Source organism: Rhinopithecus bieti, unplaced genomic scaffold (assembly GCF_001698545.2).
Source record: "Rhinopithecus bieti isolate Rb0 unplaced genomic scaffold, ASM169854v2 scaffold_14937, whole genome shotgun sequence".
Classification (NCBI taxonomy): domain Eukaryota; kingdom Metazoa; phylum Chordata; class Mammalia; order Primates; family Cercopithecidae; genus Rhinopithecus; species Rhinopithecus bieti.
This window is the reverse complement of record NW_016808492.1, coordinates 644,262-669,904: the sequence shown is the minus strand read 5'-3', so window position 1 is coordinate 669,904 and position 25,643 is coordinate 644,262. Positions and strand designations below refer to the sequence as shown.

The following is a 25,643-nucleotide window of genomic DNA, read 5'->3' as shown; positions in this document are numbered from 1 at the left end:
TTAAGAAAATGTGGCACATATACACCATGGAATACTATGCAGCCATAAAAAAGGATGAGTTCGTGTCCTTTGTAGGGACATGGATGCAGCTGGAAACCATCATTCTTAGCAAACTATCACAAGAACAGAAAACCAAACACTGCATGTTCTCACTCATAGGTGGGAACTGAACAATGAGATCACTTGGACTCGGGAAGGGGAACATCACACACTGGGGCCTATCATGGGGAGGGGGGAGTGGGGAGGGATTGCATTGGGAGTTATACCTGATACAAATGATGAATTGATGGGTGCTGATGAATTGATGGGTGCAGCACACCAACATGGCACAAGTATACATATGTAACAAACCTGCACATTATGCACATGTACCCTCGAACTTAAAGTATAAAAAAAAAAAGAAAAGAATTCATTACATAAAATATTTTGTTATGTATCAGGCATTCTGCTGGCTGCTTCGTGGTATACATAAACCCTGTCCTCAAGAAGTTCGCAGTCTACTAGATGGGAAGATATTGATGTATAAATATATGTACAAAGTTGTGTTTTGCAAGATGGATCACAGGAGAGAAAAACTGGGGAAAGGCATAAACTGGGAGGCACACCAGCCAAGCCTAGAGAAGAAGCAGAACGAATAAGAGATGGGGCAGCTGATGGCGAGGAAAGGGGGTGGGCAGTTGCAGGTAAAGACACATGTAGGCTGAAATTTGAAAGTTCTAGTGCATCAATTCCTCTTCCTTTCCCACCCTCTCATTAAACCCTTTAAACAGTAGTAAAAACAAATAAAAGTGATAAAAAGGCAAGTACAAAGAAACTGCTATAACATCAATCTCAACAAACTTGGCCGTCTTCCAGTGTCTTGGTGAATGTTACCATTAAGCCAAATCCAGGGATTCATCCTAGATTGCTCCTTGGCCTTCAATGCCTACATTCTATCATTCAAGCTCTAATAATTCTACCTCCAAAACAGGTACCTTTTTACATAGATTCCCCTCTATCCACACTGCACTGTTCTTGCCCTCCTCATCTCTTTCCTTTGAACTGTAGTATCTGGGTTTAGTCACTTCAATCCTCTACTCCATTGCCAGGATACTACAGAGTAGGATCATCAAGAAAATAAAATGCCAGCTCAATTGCCTGTCGTGAAAGGTATTTTGTGATCTGATCCTTCGGAATGTCACATGACCTCCTACTTCTTCCTTCCCTTTTCTACTTCCAGCTTTATTCTCCAAGAATATCAAAGATTGCTAGTTCTAGGAATGTGCCATGGTTTTGCATTCTTGTGCTTTTTCACTTGTGGAATACTAGCTAATGGGCAGTACTCTTTTTAGACCACATGACTGCACTAGTAAGTTGATGGATAAATAAATGAATTTATTGTAGCCCTGAGTTGAAATTTTCAGTGCCTCAAATACAATGTGTTGTGTTCTTCTAAATGGTTCTCAACTAGATGGACCATTTAAACAACTAAGCACTGGCACTTGGTTAGGCAGTGGGAAAACAAGGACAATCACTTATAATCTCTGCAAACAATGTAGCATTCAATATTCAGAACAAGTCAGAAATTTAAAAATTTTATATAATGTTATAGGTCACAAACATGGTATGATACATTAGTTATTGCTACTTAACATGTAATGAGAACCTAATAAATACTTGCAACAAGAAGGAAAGAAAGCAAAAAAGCAAGCAAGAAAGAGAAGGAAAGAGATAGAAAAAAAATAGTTTGAATTTAAAGTTCAAGAGATACGGGCTTCTAACATATTTTAAGCCAAGAAAGTCTTGTAGAAACACTTTATAAGAAAATCCCACATGGAAAGGAAGTATATTATTCATTTCATACATATCCACAACGTATTTGCTCATTGCTAAATGCTTGGACTCTTGTAGGTGGAGGAGACATAGTAAAGAACAAGATAGATAAGGTCTCTTTCCTCTGCTATCTTACTGCTAGCAGAGAAGATAGATGCTAAGCAACAAGAGAGATTTTCAGACGGTATGAGTAATAGGAAAGTACGGGTTTGGCTACTTATAATAGGGTGACTGAGGAAGCACCTGTGAGGAGGAGGTAATGCTTGAGTTGAGACCTGGATAAATGAAGAGCAATCCAGGCACCAAAAATATCACATGCACAGGCCCTGAAGCGGGAACAAACTTGCCAAATTCAAGAGACAGAATGAAGAAAAATGAGATAGCGGGTGCACAGTGTAAAATGAAGACAAAATAATAGGTTCAGTAGAAACTTATAGGCATTTTTATAAATTGGTGAGGAGCTAATGGAGAGTAGGTAGTATAGGTATTAAGCACGAATGTGATTGTTGTTTATCACCATAAACATACTCTGAGGACTGTGAAGTTCCTCCCTTTTCTCATGCCTGCATTCCACATAATTGGCACTAATTGCACTCCATTGCTTAGTTATCACTAATGGCATATACGTGTGTGCGTGTGTATGTGTGTGTACAGGTATATAACTGAATGATGCTCAGTTCAATTGAATAAACATTTGCTGAGCATAAATTATGTGCCCATCACTAAGTTTAGTGATAGAAGTTCAAAAATGAAAGTTATGCATCTAGTCTTAGAGATTATTCAATGTAGAAAGAAAGGCAGGTTCACTCACATAATTTTAGAAGAATACATTATGTGCTAAGGTAGAAATATTAAGCATTGAGGGGAGGCCTGATTATTCCAGGCTGGTTGTTTGGGGAAGGTTTCCTGGAAGAGGTGACACCTGAGTTTTGGGTTAATTAACCAGACCAAAGAGGATATTCTGTGCAGAATGAAAGCACAAGCTAAAGAAGAGACACATTTTTATGTAGATGGTGCATAGAAGATAATTCAGGTCAGTATCACTAAAGCTTGAAGTAGGAACTGGGGACCAGTGAACAATGAGATTTGTGACATAAACAAGAACTAGATCAAGAAAGTGTTCAAAGTCATTTAAAGCTGTTCAAACACTACCCTGAGATCAATTAAAAGCCATTGATGGGTGTTGAAGAGTAGATTGAACCTAGTCAGATTTGCATTTTAAATATATCTCTGGCAGCTGGTTGGGAACATATTGGACATATTTTTCCCCAGCTACCATTCTGGAAGAGAATTGCTTTTCTAGAAATGCCAAATCTCTTCTGAATTATTTAAACATTGTTTAAAAGCATAATAGAAAAAATTTAAAGCAAGTTACCCATTTCGGCTCATTAGTCTCCACATTCTTTGGGGCTCAAAATCCACTTATATTTAATGCATAATGGCAAGAAGCAAGAATTAAAAATGCGTTTTTTTAGCCAGTTATTCCGCCTATTAGCAAGCCTGAGAGGCCCTGGAGTTTCTAATACTACTCATGCTTTCAGTTCCAAGATTGGCAGTGAATTCATCTGACCCCAGATATGACAGAAGATCCTCTCTGATGAATATGCTGCACCTTTCTGGAGCCTTCTCCTTTGAAAACTTTTAAACTCTTCTTCTGGATTTTGATTCCATAATGGAAATTAAATGGAAACTCTTGCCTTCTTAAAATATTATAATTACATATTTTGTATTTCTTTTACCTGAAGTGTCCATTATCATCTTATACCAATTTTACTTAGGAGCGCTTGGTCCTTGTGGCAACGCCTCTGAATCATCACTCTCCGTTCAAGGCACCACACACCTGCCGTGAGCGATGCAGGAATGTACGGGTGTATGTTTCAGATGCTCCATATGTAGGCTCAAGTTAGTCACTGGTTCTGGAACTTCTAATACCTCAGAATCATAGCACAGCTTTAAGTTTTAGCCAATATTTCTCTGCACATTTCACTGCGTATTACAAATAATCACTGTCCCATCACCTCACCCATCGCTGCAGTATTATTTAAGACTTGTTGCTTCTGCCCATTTTGTATTCACAATTGGCCATATTGGCCTAATGAAAATATGATATTGTTTTAAGTACATTCTCGCCAGAGAAGATGAAAAAGGGGTCTTTTTTTTTCTAACATTCAGAAAGATTTTTTTCACACTAAAGGACTAACGACTAAGAAATTTTGCCAGAGTTTTTATCCAGATAAAGATAAGAATAGTCTGAAGGTTAATCTTAAATTTCATTTTTTTGCTGCCCCTACTTTCCTCTTCTCTCAGTGTTTGACCTTTCCCCAACTTTCTTTCCATATTCAAAGTCAATTAATATCAATACCACCAGTTTCTTCTTTAATCTAGGCCAAATATTCTTATGCTTTTCTCCTCAAAGGATCCATATGCATGAATGTGTTTGTATTTCACTTGCTTATTTGTTCTTTCATTAATTTATCTGCTGAATATATTACACTTATTTCTTCAAATCAAAGTTGAAAGACAATCTAGTACTACTAAAGTCCGCTGCAATTAGGCACCAGAAACCTGGATGCAATTCCTAGGTTTGTCAACAAACAAATATCTAAAAGGTGATTGATTCATCACTATCCAACTTATTTTAATTGCCTCCTAAACAAAAGCTAATAACTGTCAATTCTCCAGAAAAATTAAAAGATGCCCATACGCCACATAACATATACAATTTTGCTTTTTATTTCTTGCGGCACCATTAGAATCCTAAAACCTGTGGATAATATCTCAAAGATTCACAGGTTCTTTGCGTTAAGAGCATGAACTAAAAGGTCTCTACCTTTGCTAGTTCCACAGACCCTTGCTTGTCAACGGGGTTCCAGAGTAGCAGTTTACAAGGTAGGTTGTGTTTAGAAATCCCATCCCAAACCCAGACCTATTGAATAAGATCTGCCATTTTAACAATATCTTTCAGGTGATTCACATGGACAGCTGAACGTTTGAGAAGCACAGCTATAGGGTCTGATTTAATACAAATGTCATGTGAAAGCAGGGAAGGAATGTGGGATTATTATTAGGATGGGATTGGAGGCTGGCTTTTCCTTTTCTTCTTGTCCCTGATACTCCAATAATACAGGACAAACCACAGCAATGATTTTTAATCTGGCGACTCAACTTCCTGGGATGAACCTGAAGGAGCTGCCCCAATGAAGAAAACTTAAGGTTCTGCTCAGCGAAGAAACATTAATTGATTAATATTAATTGATGTTAATAACAATGGTGAATTAAATGTCATTGCTATTTATTATTTTGGGGAAGCTTATCACCGCTAAAGGCCCTACGACAAATGGGCAAGAAATGAAACCCCAAAAAATTAGTTCAACCAAGCATTCTGGCTGATCAGGTCTTTATGTGAATTATTTAGACATTATGCCTGAATAATCATCTGCACCATCATGATTATGGAACCCATGAATAGACTCAATGTATCAGGATTAACATTGCCCTCTTGGTTTCTATTTATTATAATTAAGCAAATTGCACGAGTATATATATTTACTCTTCATTAATTTGTTACTCTTCAGCAATGGAAATGCTGCTTAGAACCTTAGAAATTAAGGCAAAATTATTTTTAAAAACATCTTGAATGAAAATTATGCTTCTCAATATTAAGCTTTTATTTAGTATTTATATAGAATCTCTATTCTAATTTAAATGTTTTGGCTCAAAATATATGAGAAACCTAAAACCAAAGCTATTCTGTATTCTTTTGCAGATGGGAACTTTCATAATATATCTACTTAAAATTAAGGTATCTTTTGAAGTTCTCCTGGGTAAATATTACATTACATTGATCTTCAAAACTGTGGGACAATATTTCCAAAATTACCTCTTAAAATGGAAGAAATTAAATGTATTAGATGCACGAATTAAGAGATAACAGGAAACTGAATTAGATACAAGACAAAATAAGGTTATGGGTGCAAAGGAAGATGAGATGAAGAGTGTGCACTTCATGTCTAAATACAGAGTGACATTTACTGTTCCAAGGAAAGAAACAGGGGAGGAAATAATTTGTTTTCATTGCATTTATGCATTTTTTGTCATACCAATAATAGTAATTCAGTAATGCTCCCAAAATAAATAGGATCTCTTCTCTCTCTCTGACTTTCTCATTCTCTCTTCATCTCTCTTTTTTTCTCATTTCCTCTTTCCCTCCATCCCTCTCCTCATATGTGTAATACTGCATTTTGGTTATATGGAAAGGACATAATCTATTATAGAGGATGACTATATCATTTTTTTCTAATAAAGTTTTCTTCTCTTTACTAACTTCATCACCTTAAGTGAATTAATTGAATTGATGACTTTTTGTCCCTCTTTTATCAGAGCTTTTAGAAAAGTTTGCCAAATTTCTATGTTCTCTTATTTAAATCATTTGCTTATCTCCTCTTATCCAAACCACTGGTACCTTGTAGTTCCCAAACTACTTTTCTCGTGCTTCTGCTTTGTAATAGGCCATTGTTCCAAAACTGATCTTTCTTACAAAGTTAAAAGTTGAAAAAGCAAGAGAAATCACGGCTAATTTCTTTTTTTCACCTCCAGTTAAGAATTTTGGTAACTTTCTTTGCACCTGTTAAGCAAGCACTCTGGGTTCGATGCAGGAGTAAGTTTGGGGTCTGGATTGGCACAATTTAGGGCATAAGGATGTAGGTGGTGGTTTTCTAAGCACATATTTAAATTTCCCTTATAGTAGTAAGTGTATGATAAAGAACCACTCTGTTCTGTTGCATCTCAAATAGATTCATGCTGGTTGATTCATTTCCTAATCTAGGGCATTTACTTTCACTGAAATATGTTCACACTAGTTTAATAGAAATTATTAAATAAACACAATAATTTAAAAAATAATGTAAGAACATGTACTGCTCCTTACATGAATTATACTTTACAGTATTAGCTTTTTTGTTTTTCTGCTTTTTTTCTCTGCCGGTTTGATTTCATATTGGATATTGGATATAATCCTAAATAAAATAGGGGCAGTATAAGTAGGTAGTAGGGGTATAGTGCCTAACCATAACCTCATAGGCAATTATCTTTTAGTAACAGTTATAATGATAAAATGCTCCTCTACTCCTTCTAATGATGACATAGTTCTACCTCTTCCCAAATTGGTACAGAGATTGCCTCTGCTCCTGTGCCTGCTTCATTCAGAAGGACGATGTGCTAGAGGAAGGAGCCAAAAGATATGAAGATCAAGAACTAAGATGGAAATAAGAAAAGAATACTGAAAAAGTGCTACCAATGGGAAGTCAGATTGATCCTGCTTATCTGGCACTGTATAGGGTTTATATTTTCTGTCTTCTTGTTTGTTCTATGGTTTCCCTTCCTAAGTTAAATGTCCGTATCCCTTTTATTAAATTTTGGAGGTTTTTTTCTGAATTTAGGGTGTTTAAGTAAGTTTAGGATGAATGCAGTTGTGTGTGTATATATTTAATGAATGTGTGTTTTTATATGTAAGCATAGGTATGTATATGTGCATCTGCATGTGAGTATATTTGTATGTGTGTTTACATATTTGCTAGTTTGTATTTGTATGTACATAAGAACAAATATGTGTTTGAATTTGAGTGTGTATGAATATTTATATTTTGGTATATCGGAAGACAAATTTATGAAAGAAGACAGCTTGTCTATATAATTGTTTAGTTTGAAAAAATGAGTTTTCTAACATACTCTGTGCTGGTCTATGTCAATACATACAATACAATACAACTGGTCTATGGCAATACATTTTTATGTGCCTCAGGAAAATAATTTTAGGGTGAAGGGAAATTGACCTTGGACAGTTTTCCAGGGATTTGGACAATTTTCAGCCTATGTAATTAATTGTTTCTTATATGTTTTCTGGATCTGCTGTTTCAATTGAATGTGGAGTCATTTCCCTTTATCAGTAATTTTATTCTATCTGTGAATTTCTGTACCCAATTTTAATGGTGGCACTGTCTCATCAATCAGGAAAATGCTTCTATTCAATGGAAATTCACTAACTGTTTAGCAGCTTTAATTAGTGATCAAAAAGTTCTCAGTGAGACTTAGATGTAGGGTCTCATAAGCTGAAAAGTATTACAATTACTCTTTCTTCAGTGAAACTCATTCCAATATATTTAAATTCTTAGAACAAAGCTTGGCAGGGGTTATGAAACTACTGATAACAATAAGCTTTTAATATTTTTTCATACTTTTACTAGCAGAATGGTTTGCTTTTACACTTCCTTTCTTTTTATCTGCATAAGGTGTAATTAATTATACAGAATTTCAACTGTCATTGTAGAGAGCTGGAAACCACATGTAGTTGTTCTTAATAGCTTGGATTCTTTTCCTGGTTAGCAGCCTAGGAACTTCTTTCCGGGAATCAAGAAACTGTCATGCCGAGTTGAACAGGATGCAAATCTGGCCTGAAGTTTTCTTACAATTGCTCTAATAACACGTACTGTTCCCCTACTCCTCAGGTTGCCATTAGGAATAAAAGCATATTATCTCAGTAGGATGCTGTTATCTCTCTGGTTACACAGCCTGCCTATAGACAGGGCCAGGCTTAAATCGGAACCTGAAACACTGTGAGACTACATGGATGGAGATAACGACGAAGGGACTCCCAGTTTACATAACCTGGTTAAGAACAGGGAGTTCTGAAAAGAAAACATGGGTAAATTTTACTGCCTACTTTCATGTATAGAAAATTACATTACGTTTCCCCCTACTGTTATAACTTTGAAAACATTAAAATTTTCAAAGTTATATTTTCAAAGAATTTTTTTGAACTAGGTATCTAGGAGAGTAAAATTTAAGGAAGTAATGTACTCTAGAGTTACTCAAATATTTAATATGTAGCATACAAGCATTATTTGAGTACTCCTTCCTTTCTTTTCTTTCCTTGCTATTTATAGTCTTTCTAGTGTCCTTTACTTTACTAAAAGTTAACATGCACTATGAGAAAAAAATTAGTGACTGAATGAGATTGGAAACATAAAATTAAATAAGAACATTCATAAATTAAGTTACATAATTTAAAAATGCATATCGTAGTCTCTCTGTAGTCATTAGGGATAGAAAGTTGACACTGAGCTTCCTAGCAGCCATTAAAAAGAGGTTCATTCAATAAAATCAGTAACAAAATAATTACAACTCCTCCAGAAAACAAAGTGTGAGAAATATTCTCCTGTAAATTATCATAAAAGGACTCTGTATTATGTAGTAAACTGGATTTTTTTAAAAATGACCTTATTTTAAATGTAACAGTATGTTTCCCAGGGCTCAATGTAAACTGGAAACATAATGCAGATACATCAGTTCTGCAAAAGGTGAGAATAATGCTGTCTTGGTACACAGGTCTCAAGTTTAGAATATTTAAAGGAATAACTGCAAACTGAAAAGCCATAGGCCATGTGGGGCTACAGATTTTTATTTAGTTAGTTCGAATGCCTGGGAATGAGTATTTCTCAAACTAACTGAAATAAAGTCCTAGTTTTGTTTTAAAAGTCTTATCCATCAAGAATTTTGTAAAATATACTGAGAAATAAATTATTAGGAAAATATATTTTAAAAGACTTAAAATAGAAGTAAAGTATTTAAATTTGGGGCCCATTTCCTTAGAGCAATAGTCAGTTCTCCGAAATGTACCAATCAATATAACTAAGTTTTGATGAATAGTAGATGGAGCAGGTCAAAGGTATGCTTCCTTATAAATTGCTAGGCAATAAATATTCTGTTGCTCTATTGAAGGATACACTATCTGTTAAATAATTACTGTCCAGTTGTGGGCAGATAATCTTTTACTAGACCAATTTGCTACACTGGGCCATGATCTTGAGGGGTAGTCACCCTAACTCTACACAAAGGTAAGTTCTCCCAGTATATGATTACTAGTCTGACTACAATGCTTAATAGCGCCAGCAAACCATGCAACCTCTCTGAATTATAGTTTTCTTATCTACTAATCTGTCTCAACAGCCTTTCCCAATAACTCCTCAAGGTTAGGGTTAGATTACGATTATTGAATTTAATAAAGATTGCAGTAATATAGATGTGTGTCAATACTTTGGAATAATGCAAAATGTTATTTACCAAAATTAGGTTGTTTACACACATATACTCAAATGTTCAAATTGCCAGGAATTAAAAATATGTGAAATAATCATCTCTAGGCACTGTTAGAAAGTGCCTAATATGTAGACCTACATAATGGGAATTCTCTCATTCTTCCGCTCACGATTTTTTTTTAAAAATCAGGTTTATTGAAATATGATTTGCAAACAGATTATCAATCTTTTTAAAGTGGCAAGTTCTATGAATTTTGACAAAGGCCTACAGACCATCAGTGAATATCAAGATAAAGCACAGTTCCATCACCCCCAAAATCTTTCTTCTTGTCATTTTAAAATCAGCCTCTACTTCCCACCCTAACCCCTGGGAACCACTGATACGTTTTCTGTTCCTAAGTTTTTATTTTATTTTTTTAATGTCATATAAATGTAATTGTGCAGCATGCAGCCTTTTGAGTACAATTTTTCACTGGGCAGTAGTTCAATCCTTTTTATTGTTAAGTAGTACGCCATTGTATGAATATACCAGTTTGTTATTTATTCTGCAGTTGATGGACATTTAGGTTCTTTCTAGTTATTGGCAAGTATGAGTATTCATTCACACTTAAATATTCATTATGTTTGTATGCAGAAACACATGTTCATTCTACTTGAGCAAATACCTAGAAATGGTATTGCTGGGTCATATGGTATCTGTATTTTTAACTTTATAAGGCACTATTAAACAGTTTCCAAAATTGCAGTACCATTTTGCATCCCTTCCAGCAACGTACCAGTGTTCCAACTGGTCCACATTTTCACTCGGAATTGGTAAGGTCATGTTTTTGTTTGTTTGTTCTGTTTTTGTTTTGCTTTAATAGCTATACAGTGACATCTTACTTCACTTTTAATTTGCTTAATTTTCTTAGTAATTATCAGTGTTGAACATCTTTTCACTACCTTTTTTGCCAACCACATATCTCCATTGTTAAAATGTCTGTTCAAATATTTTGCAACTTGTTTTATTGGGTTATTTGATTTTGTTCATTGAATTGTGATAATTCTTTATATATCCTGCATATCAGTCCTTTATGATATGTATTTTGTAAGTATTTTCTTCCATATTCTGTTGTTATTGGGTGGAGTATTCTATAATTATCAGTTATGTCAAATTGGTTGAGGACATTGTTCAAGCCATCTCTACAGTTACTGATTTCTACTCGTTCTATTAACTACAGAGGAGTTCTAGTCATCAGAAAAATCCACAGTTGTGGACTTATCTTTTTATCCTTTCAGTTTGATCAATTTTGCTTCTTGGATTCTGAAACTCTGTTCTTAGCTGCATACATATTTGGGATTGTTGTTGGTAAATTCATCCACTTATTACAGAATTTGTGATCTGTGATAATATTTCCTTTCACTTCTCACCTTCATTTCGATCTCTCCTGAACTTTCAATTTTTCTGCCATTATGCTCCATCCTTTCATGCAGATTGCCCACTTTTTCCTATTAGGTTCTTTAATACATTAGTCATAGTCCCTGTTTGATAATTTCAACTCCTGGGTCATCCCTAAATCTGGTTTTGTTCATTGCTTGAAGTTGATAATGGGTTTTTTTTTTTTTCCTTAAGTTTTTGTATATCTTATAATTTTTCAATTAAATGTCAAATATCAAGTGCAAAATAATTGGGAATGATGCCAATCATTTATACCTAGAAACAGAGTATCCTCTTGCTACTCTAAAGTCATTAGTTTGGGGCATTGAGTTAAGCTAGTCAAGAGCTGACCTTTAGGGTGCCAAAGACTTTACATTCCTCTAGCCTTGTGCTTAGGATATGGGATGCGAGCTTGAATAGACTGGGATTTTGTGTTTTATCTGAAGTGGCAGCCAATCCCTTACTCTGCACCTGTTTTGCCAACAGGCTCCCTCCTGTCCCCCACCCTGCTTCCAACATTTCTCATAAGTACCTGGTGGAAGTCCACATAAAAGCCCCAATGGGTGACATCAGATTACCCTTTTGTCAGGGATTACCAGAGTTTCTAAACTGTCAGTCAGTCTTTGGCAATTTGTAACAATTTTAGCTTTTTACAGAATTTCTTGTTAGATAATTTAGATAATAATAATTTTTATCATCGCTTGTATGACAGCCAGGTCCTATTCTATTCTCTGCCACATATGACACTATCCCCATGACTCATTTCTCAGTGGAGGAACCTATCATTTCCTGAAAACCTAGATATTTGCCCAGTGAACTCAGTTGTACAACAGTTTTAACAAAAGTTATGGTTTTGTAGTTCATCTGGCTTTGTCTTGTGAGGCTTAGATTGACACTCTTTCCAGTTTTGTTCATCCTGGTTAAAAGAGGAACTCCTCTTGTTCATGAGTTTTAATTCTTGTGGAAAAAATGTTATACCCCTGTGATTTAATAATTATTAAAACAGATAACTTCTTTTCTAAGTACTTACTTCATATTGTCATGGAAAGTATGATTCTAAGTAGCTCTTCAGTGCTCATTATATGCTTCTTCCTGCATTACTATATAATATTCTGAAAGTTCCAAAATTCTCCAAGTTGCTGATTATCAGATGGGATTATCTAATTGTCACTTGCTAATTGTCTATTTGGGAAATAGACTCATTTTATTTGTTACAAGCTGAAATGATTGTGTCTTCTTAAATTCTTAAGTATGGAGAAAATGTAACATTTGTTGAATGAAAATTTACAGTGCCAGTCAGTTTTAAAGATTTCTACATATTATCTAATTCCACATTCAAAATAATTAAGCAAAGTTGTTACGTAATAGGAAAAAGCGTCTTAGATATACTAAGAAATTTGGCTTTAATCTCTCAGCTAAATAGTTGATACTGTCTTTGTTTAATTAAAAATGTGAAATGTTACTTAATGTTTAATTAAGCATTACTTTGCCATTAAAAGTCATGGCCAAAACTGCAATGACTTTTGCACCAATTGAATAGTTAACTCAATAAACAAGTAAGAATTTAAAACCAATATCTGGTTACAGCTCCATGGTTTTTTTTTCTATGTAATGCAATGTTTCCATGGAGCCCTGTTATGACATAGGTAAATATTTGTCTTTATTATTCTAGAACTTGCTACTTTGCCGCCTCTTATCTCTACAGTATTTCTATGTTTTTCTGTTGTTTGATATCTTCCTCTTTTCTTCTGCACAAGATTGCCACTGACATGCTCCAAGCAAGCCAGTCATTTCCTGACCTTCCATGCTTCCCATAAAAACATATCTTTCTTTTGTTTCTTTCATTCCAACCTTTTTATTCTCTGAAATGATGCACATATTTTATAAGTTCTAAGGTATTCACCTGTTAATGTTGCCATTAAATAAAAGTTACAAAACCTGTTTTATATGAAGAAAACAGCAAAACATTGGCTAATCAAAGTCTAAGAATTTAGAATTCTTAAATTTCCAAAATGGTTCTGGAAGAAAAGCAGAAAAATACAGCCCTTGAAGTGAAGTGAAGATACAGCCAGTCCTTAGATAACCAACAAATAGAGAATAAGAGCCAGAGAACCCATCACTTTATCTGATCCTTCAAGTTCACTGCACAGAAGGAAGGGGCAGCTGTCCCTTAGAGACAGTCCTTTTGTTTATGTTTTGTTGTTTTTAGAATATGAGTAAGCAATAAAAGTCGGAAGAAATTGGAAAATTTGAGAAAAGAGGAAGGGGAGAAGTGCACCAGATTTCAGGGTTGGCAGCACTGGTGATAATGAGAATAATGATTAGGTGGGGTAGTGACAGAAACCGCAAAGGTATGTATGAGCAGCAGACATCTATCTGAATGCAAGAGAAACAAAAAACTATGACAAAGAAATAAAGAAAGAACATCTGTCCATCAGGGGAGAGAAAGGGACATGTATTCATCTTCAGTCTACCTCTTTGAGAAAGGGGAAAGGCAAGATGCTTTGAAATTTCTAATGCAGCGTTAGAATAGAAGTCAATTCTGGATAATATAAATAAGTGACTCCAAACCTTTTGATAATTAAACAAAGCCTTACATTTAATTTTGTGACCCTCTCTTCAATGTCTAAAAGTATAAAAAGCTATATAAAATCTTAAAGTTTCACTATACATGCAAAATTTTAAATGTTTTGGGATGTCTCAAAACTAGGAATGAGTATCAGGATATGAATATTTACATGACTATAAGTAAAACAATGGTCATTAAGAAGTTTTATAAATTATTTCAGCTCAAATATTCTATACATCTTCCATTCAGTTATTCCTCATGGGACATAATTGTCTGATATATCTGAAAGTAAATTCAACATTAACAGACACTGTTACTTTCAGTTCATCTCTACTAGCATTTATTGGATACTCACCATGCTTCAATTGGGGTGGTAGGCGCTAGGAGAACAAAGAGTAATAAGCAACAAGGTTTAATTTCAGAGTAATCCAGTCAGGGAAACATAAATATATAAGGCCAACATGATGTTGTAAAGGCATAAAATGGTACAAATGAACCTCAATACAGAGAAAGGCATGTGTCCAAGCCTAGTGCATAGGAGATGACTATTAGAGATGACAATTATTCTCAGTCTTGAAAAAATTAAGCATATTAAAGTAGCATTGCACCTTTTTGTTTTGATTATTTAGGAAAATTTTGACACCTTTCAAACTATAAAGCATTGGAGAAACATTACGGCCATGGGAAACATGTAATAACACATTTTTGCTTAATGATTTTGATTTACAATGCACTATAATTACACAAAATATATATTTAATATATTTTGTGGTTTAGGCTCAAATTTTTACTTCCTGATAGAAATTCTTAATTCTTTAACATGCCCTATGCTGTAACCTATATAGGTTATAGTCAGGAATTACTAATTAAGACTCTAATATTGCAGTTTAAATACAATATATTTGCTCCAAAAGCTTCCTTCTTATTTTCTATCTTAGTGACAGGTTCATCAATCTCAGGTAAAAAAAACTTTAATGCATTCCATCATGAGGAAATAGCAAGGATGAACATATATCGTACCACAGACAAGAAGTCTATCCAAACAGTCACTTATTGAAGTCTTTCGTCACTATTGGGAGACAATTTCCCATGGGTCTTTCACATTTCTGCACATCTTATGAAAGAATCATTGACTGCTTTTGTTTTGAACTATTTTAAAAAGATGTTTGTAAAGCAGACAGCCTTAGAGGACAGAAATAGCATCTTCTGGAACAAAGGGAGGCATGCTTATTGCCCATTATAAAAGGATAGCATTCCTTAAATTCAGGGTCTTTTTGTTTGTAATGTGTATACTTCATGTTGCCTTGTGGAAATCGGGACCCAGGGAACAGGACAAAATGTTGATATTTTGCTACTGCTATTGCTGTGAAAATAAATTGTCCTCCATCTCTGAGCTAGGAGTCTATTGTTTTCTACCAGCATCCATTCAACTGTGGCAGGTTTTCATGTTAACTTGTGAGCAGGGAAAACTCTCTGACCCTTCAAAGGTTTTTATAATGTTAGTGATGAGGATGGGAAGCTGACAAATCATGGCTTTCTGGAATAGGAAAGATAAGAGCCCTGCAGACCTATTAAATATCCAAAGTTAATTGGGTTATGCCATGAACCACCACCACATCACTTGAAACTAATAGTACGTATGAAGTCTCTCTCCTTCCCTTCTCTCTGATTCCTCTCTGTCCCTCTACCATGACCTCGTTTATTTAAATAGAAACATAACTAGGGTCCGGGCATCCATATCCCCAATAAATATCAAAGGACATATGCACTCATCCATGAATGTTGGGACATTTCAGGAAGATAAATATTTGAGAGAAGTCTGTAGGAATCAGTAACATCGATGTTTACAAATTATATGGGCCACTAGGCAATAGACAGTCCTTAACTTCTTTCCCTTTTAATGAGGAGGAATCAAGGAGGTCATTGCAAGCTAAATAACAAAAACAGGTAAAGTATGGATGCCAGAATTTTTCTCTAAATGGAACAAGTTCCTTGTCTGAGACTGGAATCTGGAGTCCAATCTCAGACCTGCAGCACTGTAACAACTAATACTAAGATTTGCACTGGGTAGGCAGAAGCTTCTACCTTCTTTCAGACAATAGTTAAGAGTAATGTGTACATATACTGAGTGTGAAAAGGGGAACTCCATAACCAGAAACCAGGTGAATCATTAGAATTTTGGCTCACAATGGAAAGGAGGGGTTATGGATCATATTGCTTCTCAAGGAATCATGGTAAATGATGCATTGACTTACAGCTAAATCTCTCCTTCATGTCAACCGTAGGTCCACTTGGAAGTAATGAGAAAATCTATCAAAGCTTTTTGCAGTGGGACTTTGCTGCTATAAGAAAACTTTACTTCTCTTGAGGAGATTTTTCTGAGACAGAAAAGCTCCTGTGGAAAACCACAGATAAGGCATTGACTAGTATTTGGGCTCTTACCGGCCTGGATTGTGTCTAGAATTCTGATAAAATTGACCCACTAGAAAATTGAGAAAGAGACCCAAAGAAACCTAGGTACATCCTTGAGGTTATCAACATTGTGCAGAGAAACTTCCCTATCCTTGATGCTGCAACTGGGAGAGCTTAACAGATATAAGATAATGGGGCAGCTAATGCTCCAAATTAAGGTGGATCCTTTAAAGTCACCACTGTGTCAGCCAAGACTGAGTCAGCCAGAGGTCACAAACCCCATACGCTAGCAAATACAGCAATGTATCTGTGGCTTCTGAGTTAAGGGATTCCCAAGGATGAAATAGACGGTGCCAGCCTCAAGAGTCCTGCTCCCAATATAGAGTATTGGGTGGACAACAATATTCTACGTTAATTTGGTTACGCCATGAGCCACTGCCATATCATTGAAACTGGGATAGTACATATGAAGTCTCTCTCCTCCCTTGCCCTCTGATTCTTCTATGCTCCTCTCCCATAATCTCAGCTTATTTAAAGAGAAACATGACTACAGGTCAGGGTATCCCTATTCCCAATGGGTATCAAATAACATATGCATCTATCCAAGAATGTTGAGGAATTTCAGGAAAATAAAGGAATAAAACTTTTAGGATATTTGGACATGGACACACAAGTCACCTTTTAAACTGGATTTATAGAAAGAAAAAGATTGATTTAGCTAATGCGGTTTAAGCAGGATTCACAGTGGGAAAGGCAAGCTAACATGATCTCATGAGTGGAGCCCTTTGGGGCAATTCAATGTACTGCTGTTTTTTCTATATCTGATTGTATAGTAATTAATATATTAAGTGCTTATACTTCATCATCAGTTAAGTCCCTGGGGAGATTATCACAATTGGGAAAGGCCAAATGTAGTGAAGTGTTAATGGGACACGTACATCACTTTCTGGTCTTGTTCTCTACTTCCTCCCAGATGATCCAACAAAAACAGTATAAAGAAAAAGAGATGCCGGGCGCAGTGGCTCACGCCTGTAATCCCAGCACTTTGGGAGGCCGAGGCGGGCGGATCATGAGGTCAGGAGATGGAGACCATCTTGGCGAACACGGAGAAACCCCGTCTATACTACAAATACAAAAAAACAAAACAAAACAAAACAAAAAACGGGCACCTGTAGTCCCATCTTCTAGGGAGACTGAGGCAGGAGAATGGCGTGAACCCGGGAGGCGGCGGAGCTTGCAGTGAGCGGAGATCGCACCACTGCACTCCAGCCTGGGCGACAGAGCGAGACTCTGTCTCAAAAAAAAAAAAAAAAAAAAAAAAAAAAAAAAAAAAAAAAAAAAAAAAGAAAAGAAAAGAAAAAAGAAAAAGAGAAAAGAAAATCATGCCTTGATTGCAGACTCGAAGGGAACATGGGCGCTAAGAGATGCAGTATTTTAATACAGCAGCACTGCATGATCAGTGAAACAGGGTAATAAGAGCTAGATTTAGAAGAGATTATCACTAACTGAATCAAGTTGTTAGTCTCACAATCCCAACTATCCATGTAACTGAATCTATTGCACAGACTAAACTCTTGGTATGCTGTCTTGGACTGTGCCAATGCCAGCTTTTCTATACCACTGGCTTCTGAAGACAAAGATCAAGTCACATTCATGTGACATAGCCACCAATATACATCTGTAGTAACCTCCCAAGTTATTACAGGTTACTCTCAGGGGTACCAAGATTCCTCTGCCATTTGCCATCAGTAGTACATAGGTCAGCATGAATGTCCCTACTCTCTATGGTGCAAAGCTTTCACTCTACAGATGATGTCCTGTTAATGAGCCAGTCAGGAGCTTCCATTGCAATGGTCTTGACTGTGGTGTTAACACACTTCTATCAACCATGGCAGCTGATAAATTTTGAAAAAAAATCAGGGTTCCGATTGTCAAATAAAGTTTCTTGGGACTATATGAGCAGATTCACAATGTTCAATCCTTCTGGTAGTCAAAGAAAAACTGCCGCCTCTTCATCCGCAACAAACAAAAACAATGTTCAGGATCTTATTGGAACCTTTGGGTATTGGAGATGGTATGTTCTTCACTTGGAAATTCTACTTGGACTTCCATATTAGCTGGTCAAAAAAATCAGCATCTTCTGAATGAAGCATAAACCAACACACTGTGTTAGCAGGCTGTGGCCTTCTCTTGACATTTGGGGTCCCACATCCCTAATTAACCTGTAAGCTACCGGTTTCTGTGACTAATGATTTTTCTAATTGGAGCCCCGGGAAAATGTAAGCAGCTTCCATTCACAGGAGCCCTTTGGGATTTTGGACAGATCACCTCCTTAACACACAGGATATACTCCTACCAGGTACACCTCATTTGAAAAGTAGCTATTAGCTTGCTATTGGGCTCTTGTCAAAACTGAACTCCTGTTCCTGAAGACCCTATGACTGTCTGGCATACTATTTTCATTTTGGGGTGTACCAATTCAGATTCAATGACAAACAAAGATAAAAAGGGGTCCTATGAACCTTGCTTATCAAATAGAAAGAGTATATTCCAGCTTGTAGCTCTCCTGGCTTTCCAGTGGCATCTCAGCTTTACATGAAAAAGTGATTCACTCAACTGTTGCAAGTGCCTTAAATTTAACTCTCTACCAGCCCTGCCATCCCACACCAGACAGCTCGGACCATGATTTGATCTCTATTCACCTTAGCCACAGCAAAAAAATCCATTGGAAATACAGGAGATGGTCTCAGCTTCTGCCTTTCCCATGCGATACCTGTCAACACCTCCAGATGTCTTTCCCACTCCCATTTCTGTAACTCTTGCTTAACCATTCAGTGCAGACAGACAAACACTATTAAGCTGTTGTTTTAGACAAATAGGACAAGTTGGATTGACTGCCTTCATGCAGCCTTTTCAAAACAAGGAGTACAACCAGTCACTCATACTTAACTTAGTGGGTTAAATTAAACTCAGACTCTTTTGGACCCTTGAAAGTCAGCAGGAATTGACTAGTGAAATAGCTCAGTTGGCTCCCTACGGTGACACATCATTATCATTAACACCTATGTCTTGTAGCTCATCTCATGTCACAGATTTCCCCATTTTTCCCTGAGGCTCTCTAATCATATTACCCATGTAACTCAGTCACTTTCTTCACACAATGAATGTCATGAAAACATAAAGTAGTAAAGAATTCATAAAACAGTCAACAAGTTAGAGGTATATTTTCTCTCCTATGTAAAATCAATACTTTATTTTTTTCCCTTGGTAAACCAATATTGAACATAAATGAACCAGATCTTTCATGGGCGTAAGCTGTTCCTATTATAGCATAATTCAGGCACCTTCAGAAGCTGTTTGAGGCCATTATTTTTTCCAATAACGTAAATATTATAAACTTTGTCTAGGTATAAAAGTAATTATCCAGTCCATGTTCTAGGTCAGATGACATGTAGTACATATTATTTAAATGCTGCCATATACTTCTCCCAAATTACTTAATGAGTATATGTTTTATCATCCCAACTATATGTCATCTTCCTTTTCTATCACTGAATAGAAACTGTTCAATAAACATTCACCAGAGTAAATAAAATATAGGTAATTACAAATACATTTTAAGGTTGTCTAACTTATTAAAGTGGTTTTAAAACTTTTGATTATGGAATAGATATAACATATACTGTTCATAACCTCCTTTCCTGCATCCTCTGCATGTACCTCTCTGTGAATATTCCTTGAAGATTTAAGTTTCTTAAAAGGTAAGCATTTCCTACTTACTGTAAAAGTATATACTTAGTTACATTTCCATTAACAGATTACCCTGTGACCTCCAAGGACTGAATCAACCACTGAATTTGTTAGTTTGGGACTACCTACGTTCGTTCTCCTAATAGGTTCCTGCATTGTCAAAATATATATATATATATATATATGTATATATCTGTCAGAGTTAAAATTAATATAGAAAGCAATGGAAACTTGCTTTTTTTAAGGAACTAAATAATTTTTGTTGTCAAGCCTTAGCCACGGCATGCCTAGATCCATGTTACACAAGACAGATTTTTATTCATTTTGATCTTTTGAGTTTTTCCTGGACACCCATGTTTAATACCAAGGTGACATCCTTAGGTTAAAGCAGCTGGTGTCTCATCACTCCTTTCTATTTGTTCTTGCTGGTTTCTCCACTTAAACTTTAAGCTGCTTGGGGTCAGAGCTTAAATCATACTTACTCTTGTGCCTGCCATCATCACTTCAGTTCTTACCCCATAGGCCCTCAATAAAGGGAGGCTGAATTACACTCTAAAGAAACTATGTCAGGGGAGCCCTAGAGATGTAGTTTTCCTTTCAGCCAAATTTGCATCTTAATGCGCTATAAGAAGACCAACGCCTAAGATCAATGCCTCAGCTTTTGAACCAGACACCCAGCAGTACAAGATCACTGATTCCCCTAGTTTACATCAGTCCAGCCACGTTTAGATAATACAGTATTGTTCCAGAAAATGTAATTGAGATATCAAAATATGTCACCACGTTATTCTTCCTAGATGAAATCATGGTGATGAGCCACCATCACCAAGAATACATTTGAGAGCTTATTTTTTACGCAGTAATGGTGATGGTTTCCCATTGACTTAGTCATTCACTTTCATTGATCCCTCTGGCTATCAGTGAAGAGAAAGCTAAAAGTGCCAGGATTTTGATCTGTGGGCCTGGAATTTTGTGAAACAAATTTACCTTCCCTGACCACCTGAGCAATTCACAGTCTATGGAGGTAAAAATTTAAAAATAAATAAACATATGGATATGAAACTTTCTCTGTGATGACATAAATATTGAATCAGCAGGGAAATGAAACAAGTGTATTTTGTTTACAGAAACTAAAATCTGTTTTTTAGGAGTATTTTTCAGTCAATTGTCTATAAAAGTTTATATGGAAGTGTCCATGACATGCTATTAACATGAAAAGTCTTACACTGCATAAGTGAGGAATTTCTAATAAAATTGTGCAAAATGTTAAAAGATTTTAAGTGGGCTAGTTGAAGTTTAATTTTTAAATATTTCCCAAGCTTTAACCTGAAGGTGGGAGTGAATGAAGAAGTCTGGTTGACTGATTACCTTTAACTATGGTGTGTTGGAAGACTAAGCACTGAGATGGTCCTTGAAGAAGAACAGACCTTTTATTTCATTTTATTTTCAGATTTATTTAACATTAATACTAACTTCTCCTTTATTAATATCTTAAAATAAAAGAAGTGGAAAAAGTTTTTTTATTTTATAGAAAGACAAATACAGCAAGGAGTCAGGAGACCAGGATTTGAACTCTGTTTCTATTAACTACTCTGCAACCTTGAGCAAGTCATTAGTAGAGTAATAGAAATGGAATGCTCTCTATATTTCTAATCAACAACTCAATGCTGTGAATCTATTAAGAATGCCAAGCATCCCATATACAGCTAAATGAGTAAAATTGTGTTTTACACAATCAGTCACAGGTAAAAAATCACACAATTTAAATGTTTCTGTCAGGAATTTTAATTGTACATTAGAGTTTATGAGAGTATCACTTTATAGCATTGTTGTAAAACTTTGGTTGAATCATCACGTTTATTCTGAAATATTCATTTTACATATTTGCTCTTTGAGAATGCGTTCTGCTGAATACTCCCTCCGGAATGCAAGATAGAAAGCAAAATTATCAACATTTATGTAATAATTTTATATTTACAAGTGTAATTTGGGGGTTATTTGAATTTGTAAAATTTGCATTTTATAATATAGACATGAATTTATAAATAAAATGCAAATACTTATAAAAAATGTACATAATGCACCTACCACAATGAAAAAGAAATAATGGCGAAATATATATTAAAGTATAAAAATATTGTATGTGGTTATCCTTTGACTGAACCCTTTTGCGCTTCATAAGCACTAATTGTTTAGCTCTTATCTAAATATTGCTAATTTAGGTATCGTGTGATGGTGTGAGTATGTGTGCTTTTTTTTCAGGCTATTTTTACTACACTTTATACACTTGTCTATAATTTTATTTAGTTCAATTCATCAATTAGATTACACAAAATAGTTTGCCTTTGATGCTCAGATTTTACTAAATAAAAGTAATAAAAGACTTTATTTTAAAACTTGTATTTTATTGCTATAATTAAGGAGTCATATCCTAAAATTCAAGCGGGAAAACAGTTGTTATCCCAAATACCAAAATAATGGAACTTGTATTTAGTTACTTTAATTTGATTAAATAATTTAAGCCAGTCTCCAAGGAGTTGAAGTCTTTCCCTCTGTGTCTCCCTTCCTGCAGCTTTCTCTTCCTCAACCATTCTTTCTCTTCATCACACACAAGGCAAAACATGGTTTCACAAGGAACATTCAACTAACAACAACTTGTTGATAGAATAATCTATATAATTTCTATAATTTTAAATTTCTCTTTATAATGTTTAATTTATATTTAACATTGCAAACACTTAATTTAAACCATCATCCTCTAGGTGGCATATGATTATGAGCATTATAAGATGCAGCTCAATGGTACTTAAAGATATGCCATTCCAATATTGGTGTGCCTTACCTCCCCATATGTAATATTTAACTGTTTAGTCTGTCTTACTAATGACAATGACCTTAAATCCTGGCAGATCTTCTTGACTTTCAGCTCACCAGTAATTCTTTATAGAAATTCTTGCCATAATTTTTGGCTGACTAGTTATTTGCATTCTCACAGATAATTCTGAGACGTTGTTAGTATTTTCATGTTAATTGGAATTATGTTACAATACATTGACTTTAATTTATCATTAACATAATTATGGGCAACAACTGATCAAAATATTACTCCTTGCTTTCAATTTAGGATGTATCAATCCCAATACAGATTAATTACTGTTGGACATACTGTGCATAGTAGTCACCCTACTGTTACCCAAATGTTAAACATATGTACGGAAATAATCAAATAATCTTTTGATTCAGCTCCTGACATACCTACTATCTTCATGTCATGGCCACATGTGGATATTTGCAGCAACTGCAAATTTAAATACAGCTTTGAATGTTCTTAGTCAAGCCCTAAATATAACCGACTAAAATTTTCAAATTTAGAAAACCAACAGTAAAGTCATTATTCACAGCCCCTCTTGGCTTTTAGTGCAGCTATCCACATTTACTTAAACCACCCCTTGTCAGTGGACTTGCTCAGTGCATTTTTGCCTATGTCTACACAACAGGGAAATAAAAGCTCAGATGCAGTTTGAATGAAAACAAACCAACAAAAATTCCTGACATTGGAGAAGTTATTAAGGCAATATTCACTAACAAATTCCCTAGATGATGGTTCAACTTTCCCTTCCTATTTCTTGTATAGCCTGAGACTTGCTCCTTTAAGGTGATGAAGCATACATCTTTCTCCACCAACTGCAAGAGCAAGAATGGCACTTTAATTCGTATTCCCATCAAATTATAGTGATAATAATATCAGGAAATTTATATTGACACAATGGGCCACCTTTTAAAGTTCCTAACCTTTATTTCTGGATATACTTGTCCATATTGCTTAGAACACAAGCCCTATGACCAAGGGTTCCATGGAGTAAAATGCCACTTTGAAATGAATGCCTTTTTATCATTTCTCTAAAATATTAAACCATAAATTGTGTGGGGTAGTTTTGTTTTTAAGATTTCAGTACATGAGAAATTGAGAGCACAAATTTTATTATTTAACTGACCCCTCCCGATGTTCACTTATTCCTCCATGCCCCTTGCTCATATTCATTCATTGAACACGACTCTATTTTCTCGCACTCCAACTAGAAATAATAAAACGGTAAACATGGTTTCAGAAGAAATGACTACCGCCCTAAGAAAACTTCTGCAGGAATACCGTCTGGTGCTAAGATGCTACACAACTCCAGAAGCACCCAAATAGTGCAGGAGCTTCTTGGTACAACGTTTTCTAATCCTCCTATATCCCTGTTTTAGCCACTACACCTAAAGAAAAATAAGAGCTTTGGCTGATTGCAATTTCAAAGAAGATTTTAAAGGGTAAGTTTGGTGCTACTCTCATCTCCTTCAAGAAAAAGCTTCTTATCCTCAAGCGTTGCTGAGCTTTTAATAGTGTTGTTGCTGAAAGAGATTCCCCGCCCAGGCAGGTGCTCCGTTCTTAACCTGGAAGTAAGACCAATTCCGCAGGAACAGGTAAAATAGGTGTGTTTCCTGCACTCAGCTAAGACGCCTCTCAATGAACAGAACAAACCTAAGCAATGCAAATTGTTCTGCGCTTTAAAACAACAATGACAAAAAGTTTGGTTCCAAAGGGTTCGTTTTCTGTCTTTATTTTTTCATGCTTGATCATACCCTTAACAGCCCAGGTACTGAGTAACACACAAAGTAACTGTACAGAAGCCAGGATCACAGCGTGTCTGTGTCAATTTCCTGAGGTGACTGTCAGAAAATCTGGAGAGGCACCATTGTGTCGAGGGAATGAGGTCAGAATTCACCGAGGACCATTCAGCCTGGGAAGGAATAGGACGGGGCAGTGGGGCTCGCGAGCCAGGCTTTGGGAAAGGCGAGAAGGTGGGTCAGGGAGGACTTTGTGGAGAAGGCTTTGTCAGCGCGAGATCCGGTGAAGGGTGGCAGACGGGGGCGTCTGCGCACTGGCATAAGGTAGGAACGCAGGGACGGTTAAGAGTAGAGATGACCCTGTTTGGGGTGACCAGAGGGTAGGGGCCATCTACTGCTGCTGCTGCTGTGGCAGCCTGGGGGCTGGAAGGTGAGGCGGGACTGCGAGCTGCAGGCAGCTGTCCCCGAGAGGGAGAGGGGTTCAGGTTGCCAGCAGGTGGAGTTGAAATCAAACATCCCTTTGGGGACCACAGAGCAGCACCCTCCCTGGACCCTCTGCCTGGAGGACGGGGAAACACAGCAGCTGGTTTGGGGTGCCTCCCAAATCAAAAGATGTTCTCTCCGCGCCAAGCTTTGAAGCCCGACCCCCTGCACTCTCCCGCCTACTCACCGGTCCTAGGGGTAAAGCGCCATCCCGGGCGCTCGCGAGGGCTGCGCGGCGCAGGAGGCAGGCAGGGCCAGGCGGCGGTGGCGGCGCTGTCCTAAGAGCGCGACGGGAGCTGGGGGACACCGAGGCGGCGACAGCGACGGGGGCGCGGGGAGCTGCAGGGGAGAGCAGTGAATCTGGAGCTGCTGCGCCGCGCGCGCTCTCTGCCCATCTCCGGCTTCGCTGAAGCTGCTACAGCTACTGCCGCTGGAGGGGAGGGGGGCGAGGGGGAGGGGAGGAGGCACGCGGTAGGGAGGGACGGAAGAGCAGGAAGGG

General features: G+C 36.6%; 1 protein-coding gene across 1 annotated transcript in view; it reads right to left on the bottom strand.

The window, feature by feature from the left end:
* FUT9 (fucosyltransferase 9) overlaps positions 1–25,575 on the bottom strand; it is a 214,917-nt gene extending 189,342 nt beyond the window's left edge. Inside the window, exon 1 of the mRNA XM_017886756.1 lies at positions 25,332–25,575. The gene's annotated coding sequence lies outside the window, so the exon portion shown is untranslated. The remainder of the gene's footprint in view (positions 1–25,331) is intronic.
* Between the last annotated feature and the right edge of the window lie 68 nt (positions 25,576–25,643).